Below are 6523 nucleotides of genomic sequence, written 5' to 3'. Positions count from 1 at the left end.
GCCGAGAGAGGCACAAGTCCAATCCGCCAGAGGTAGGGGAACAGTCTTTAAGATGTGGGACAGTTTTCTCAGCCCCTCACGTACCACAGCCCCTGAGGTGCGGGGTAGTGCCACAAGAAATCCTAAGTTTGCCCAGATGCTGAAGGAGTACCTTGCAGATCGAACAACTGTACTCCGACATTCCTCTGTGCCTTACAATTATTGGGTATCCAAGCTGGACACGTGGCATGAATTGGCTCTCTACGCCTTGGAAGTCCTGGCCTGCCCTGCTGCTAGCGTTTTGTCAGAGCGTGTTTTTAGTGCCGCAGGTGGAATCATTACAGATAAACGCACCCGCCTGTCAACTGAAAATGCTGACAGGCTGACTCTGATAAAGATGAACAAGGGTTGGATTGGGCCAGACTTCACCACACCACCAGCAAATGAGAGCGGAATTTAAAGTTTGCCATGTACCTCCACTCACCCATGGGTACACTTCTCGACTTTGGATAATCGCTGGACTGCTCCTCCTTCTCCTCATGCGCCATCATGATGACCGTTACAATAGTTAGGTCTTTGTTTCAGGTATACCCCCAGTGGTAAATTTTTTCGCCCATTCTTTGCAGAATGGACATTACAACGACAGGAGACCCGCTCCTTTGCAATGGGAACAATGTTTTGAGGCCCTCATGCACGTCTCTACCCAGGGACAACGTGGAGCCTCCCAATTTTTGGCTGCCCTGCCTAAGGGCTATACTGAAATACACCCACTTCCTTAAAATGGACACTTAATGTTTTGAGGCCCTCATGCACGTCTCTACCCAGGGACAATGTGGAGCCTCCCAATTTTTGGCTGCCCTGCCTAAGGGCTATACTGAAATAGACCCACTTCCTTAAAATGGACACTTAATGTTTTGAGGCCCTCATGCACGTCTCTACCCAGGGACAATGTGGAGCCTCCCAATTTTTGGCTGCCCTGCCTAAGGGCTATACTGAAATACACCCACTTCCTTAAAATGGACACTTAATGTTTTGAGGCCATCATGCACGTCTCTACCCAGGGACAATGTGGAGCCTCCCAATTTTTGGCTGCCCTGGCAAAGGGCTATACTGAAATAGACCCACTTCCTTACAATGGGCACTTCAGGTTTACAGGCCATCATGCACGTCTCTATCCAGGGACAATGTGGAGCCTCCCAATTTTTGGCTGCCCTGGCAAAGGGCTATACTAAAATAGACCCACTTCCTTACAATGGGCACTTCAGGTTTACAGGCCATCATGCACGTCTCTATCCAGGGACAATGTGGAGCCTCCCAATTTTTGGCTGCCCTGGCAAAGGGCTATACTGAAATAGACCCACTTCCTTACAATGGGCACTTCAGGTTTACAGGCCATCATGCACGTCTCTATCCAGGGACAATGTGGAGCCTCCCAATTTTTGGCTGCCCTGGCAAAGGGCTATACTGAAATAGACCCACTTCCTTACAATGGGCACTTCAGGTTTACAGGCCATCATGCACGTCTCTATCCAGGGACAATGTGGAGCCTCCCAATTTTTGGCTGCCCTGGCAAAGGGCTATACTAAAATAGACCCACTTCCTTACAATGGGCACTTCAGGTTTACAGGCCATCATGCACGTCTCTATCCAGGGACAATGTGGAGCCTCCCAATTTTTGGCTGCCCTGGCAAAGGGCTATACTGAAATAGACCCACTTCCTTACAATGGGCACTTCAGGTTTACAGGCCATCATGCACGTCTCTATCCAGGGACAATGTGGAGCCTCCCAATTTTTGGCTGCCCTGGCAAAGGGCTATACTGAAATAGACCCACTTCCTTACAATGGGCACTTCAGGTTTACAGGCCATCATGCACGTCTCTATCCAGGGACAATGTGGAGCCTCCCAATTTTTGGCTGCCCTGGCAAAGGGCTATACTAAAATAGACCCACTTCCTTACAATGGGCACTTCAGGTTTACAGGCCATCATGCACGTCTCTATCCAGGGACAATGTGGAGCCTCCCAATTTTTGGCTGCCCTGGCAAAGGGCTATACTGAAATAGACCCACTTCCTTACAATGGGCACTTCAGGTTTACAGGCCATCATGCACGTCTCTATCCAGGGACAATGTGGAGCCTCCCAATTTTTGGCTGCCCTGGCAAAGGGCTATACTGAAATAGACCCACTTCCTTACAATGGGCACTTCAGGTTTACAGGCCATCATGCACGTCTCTATCCAGGGACAATGTGGAGCCTCCCAATTTTTGGCTGCCCTGGCAAAGGGCTATACTGAAATAGACCCACTTCCTTACAATGGGCACTTCAGGTTTACAGGCCATCATGCACGTCTCTATCCAGGGACAATGTGGAGCCTCCCAATTTTTGGCTGCCCTGGCAAAGGGCTATACTAAAATAGACCCACTTCCTTACAATGGGCACTTCAGGTTTACAGGCCATCATGCACGTCTCTATCCAGGGACAATGTGGAGTCTCCCAATTTTTGGCTGCCCTGGCAAAGGGCTATACTGAAATAGACCCACTTCCTTACAATGGGCACTTCAGGTTTACAGGCCATCATGCACGTCTCTATCCAGGGACATTGGTGAACCTCACAATTTTGGACTGCCCTGGCAAAGGAAAATACTACAAAGACTCACTTCCTCAAAATGGGCACATTAGACTCAAGAGGCCTTCATGTACGTCTCTTCTCAGGGACATCGGAGTGCCACACAATGTTTTCACGTAAAATCTTTCATGTATTAATCTCAAAAAGTAACATACACCAGCTCTATCTCACTATTGGGTATGTGCCCTTAACATTTCTGCCATGAAAAATCATTTTGGGGTCATTTTGGAAGGTTTTCTGGTGAGTCCGTAAAAATGGCGTAAAACGCGGACAAAATTGTTCACAGCTGTGACTTTTGAGTGATAAATGCTTCAAGGGGTCTTCCCCATGCTGTTGCCATGTCATTTGAGCACTCTTCTGAGACTTTTGTGCCATTTTTAGGGTTTCTCCATGCTGCCGGGAGGTCATTTCACAAAAATACTCGGGTCTCCCATAGGATAACATTGGGCTCGTTGCTCGGGCCGAGTACACGAGTATCTTGGGAGGCTCGGCCCGAGCTTCGAGCACCCGAGCTTTTTAGTACTCGCTCATCACTACTCACCCGTCAATGACTGTAAAGACTTTCAGCTTTATATTTTCTAAATACGGCGCCAGGTAACAAAGCGATGATTACTTGTAGGATACAGATCCCACTGAGCCTTTGATCAGTGATTTCTGTCTCAGACGCACAAAATTAAGGTTTTCAATATTTTCTTTTAAACAAAATGAAGCTGCCGTCCTGGGGAACAGCTAATGCCAAGTCCATGAACCCTCCCCTTATTTAATTACACGGTCCATTACCAGGTGGCTCCTGGCCAGATCTAGTTGCCAGAAAACAAATACTTTCAAGTCTGTACAGATACTTTTAATGTAATCCTGTGGGATGGCGGCATCTTTAATTAAGGGAATGGCCTCAGGTAGCTAGCTCAGTGCTGTTCATTTCTTTCTCACCTACGTAAGGGTTAATATCATATAATGATCTATGGTGTTTACTGTGCAAGTGGGCACTGAATGTGCAAATTTCTGAATGAGCTCATCCTTAGCTATTTTCATCAGATTCCCGGTAATTACTCATGAATATCTTGCATTGTCTGCTAAAAGTGGAGTTACAAAAACATCCAGATGCGGTTATTGGTGGAATTGAGTATACTAGTTCCCAAAAGTCACTGGAATTATTTACAGCAGATGGAAAAAACTAGAGGAGAAACATCTGAGCCGAGTGATGAAGATTAGAAATAGAAACATTCGCATGTCTGAAATAAAGGAGGTTTACCACTCATAATCTCCAGTGTATATATATAGTTTTTAACCATGAGAGCGGCGCTAGAGTAGTTATCCAGTATACGAGATATGTCTTGACACGGCTACTGGGCAGATATAAAAAGGGTCATTTTTGTATGTTAAATATCTTAATTTTTCCTAGATTTCCTTAAGCAATAATGCATGTTTATATTCTTACATTCATGGTTTGCATACTTTAGCATTTCAGAGTGCAGCTGTCTTTTTTTTATTATACTGTATGTCATGTTCAGTTTTGCACCTGTTCAGACTGCATGTTGGGAGTGAAGTCCATTTTGTTTGTCTAGATAATGGAGTCATGCCCACTGACTGTGCACCCCTCCGATATTAGCCACTGGTGATTTTATTCTGTAGTAGAAGATTCCTATTTGCCCATACCCATGGAGGTTTTTAACCTAGAAAGAGGTGCTAGAGTAGGTACCCAGTATATGAGATATGTCTTGACGTGACTACTGGGCAGATATAGAAATGGCCATTTTTGTATGTTAAATATCTCAATTTTTCCTAGATTTCCTTAAGCAGTAATGTATGTCTATATTTTTACATTCATGGTTTACAAGCTTTAGCATTTAAGAGTGCAGCTGTCTTTTTTTTTTTATTATATATCATGTTCAGCTTTGCATCTGTTCAGACTGCATGTTGACAGTGCTATCAGTTTTTTTGTCTAGATCATGGAGTTATGCCCTCTGACTGTACACCTCTCCCCTATTGGCCAAAACTGATTTTATTCTCTAGAAGCAGGTTCCTATTTTCCCATAAATATGGAAGTTTTTAACCCAGAGAGAGGCATTAGAGTAGGTACCCAGTATATGAGATATGCCTTGACCCAGCCACTGGGCAAATATAGAAATGGCCATTTTTGTATGCTAAGTATCTCAATTTTCCTAGATTTCTTCAAGTTAGAATCTTGTCATTGTCCAAAATATCCTGTATGCTGAAGTATTAGGATTTCCCTTTCTGTCGCCCGGGGACCAGGGGTACTCAGATCCGGGCCACAGGGTCACTTCTGTGGGTATCACGGTGGCGTGACCCGGTCTGTGATCCCAGGCTCCACAGCAAAAGGGGATTTGGTAAGGGAGATTGTCCGTGATGCCACCCACGGTTGTGGTGAGGTTGGAACACCACCACTGCTCTGGACGGGGATCCCGGGAGCGATGGTATGGAGCAGCTAGATGTTATTTCTCCCCTCCGTGGGTAAGGGGTTGGCTGTCCCGGGGCCCGGTGATGGGGTAAGCAGGGAGCAGGGCGCAGTGCTGCGGTGCGGTGCCCGAGGGCACGGGCGTACTCACAAGTAATTCACACGGAGTCACTGGTAAACTAGGAATTGCCGGTGTCCGCAGCCTTTGGTACGGGGGTGTTAGTGTCCCACACACGGTGCAGCAGCTCCTGTTCTTTCCCTGCAGCCAGGTGCCTTTCTCTCCACTCTCTTCCTCTTTCTCCTCAGCCGGGAACGGGGAATCCACTCCCCTGTAGTGATCCGGGTCACCCTAGGTACCGAGGGGCCACTACCTTGCTCTGGCTACCTCTGGCCCCTTCCTCACTACGGCCTGTCCCGGCCCTCTCGGAGCACGCTTCACTTTCAGCCTGGGAGCTACAACTCCAGACTTCTCTCCTCTCTGTCTCTCCAAACACTCTGCTCCAGCCCCTCCCCTCTGCTCTGCTTTTCTCCTACCCTGGGGGATGTGGTTTGTCCTGCTGCACCGGTGTGAGATCAGATTACCAAGGAGGATTAACTCTTTCTGTGACAACCTGGCTTTGCCAGGGCGTCACACACCCCCTTGGTAAAACACGGCCCGTCCTCGGGCCGTCTGGGCACCAACATTTATTGAAACTGGAAAAAGGGAAAATAAACACATTACAATCATACATCTTCCCACATCGGGAGGTACGTTTTCTAAAACTTTAAACTGTTCTGCCACCCCACACCTGCGGAGCAGATGGCCTCCTCCTGAACTTGAGGGCGTTCAACAGGGGTGACAGTCCATAAAACAGTCAACTTTGTAACTTGTGGGTAGCCGTCCATGCTCCGCTACCACTACCGCTGCTGCCACTCCCAGTACGGGGCACGGTTCCGTGCTCTGCCTCCTGCTCAGAAGCCAGGCCCACTTGGATCCCCTCGGCGCCGGCTATAACCGGCATTGCTAACTGCCGAGGGCTCCATCTCTCACTGGCTTGCTCCTCCTCTCTGCAGGAGTACTCCGGCTGCTCCCCAGCCGTGACGGGGTACCTGGGAGCGGCTGGCGCCACATCTGGGGCAGACTTCCAATTGGGTGCCACCTCCGTTGCAGCCGGGCGGACTGCCGGAGCCGACGTCATCACCGTGGCGGCTGGGCTGACTGCCGGAGCCGGGTAAGATGTCATCGGGGTTGCGGCTACTGCTTGTCCAGGAACGGAATTAGGCAAAGTCCTGGCATCCCTGCCTTTACAGTCCTGGTCACATAAACTGTGGTTCCTTCCTCCTGCTCCCCCTTGGTACTCGGGAGCAGTCCTTCTAGCAACTTTTAGAGTTTTCCTTTCGCTTCCGGTCCTCCGGAGCTTCACTTCCGCCCGCGTTCTCAGGGGGCGGAGCCTCTTTTTCGCGCCCGCCGCTCGGAGAAGAAGGCGCCAAGCTGTTGTTTTTGGCGCCTAAAATGGCGGCT

Source organism: Anomaloglossus baeobatrachus, chromosome 7, assembly GCF_048569485.1.
Source record: "Anomaloglossus baeobatrachus isolate aAnoBae1 chromosome 7, aAnoBae1.hap1, whole genome shotgun sequence".
NCBI lineage: Eukaryota > Metazoa > Chordata > Amphibia > Anura > Aromobatidae > Anomaloglossus > Anomaloglossus baeobatrachus.
This window is presented reverse-complemented; position numbering follows the sequence as displayed.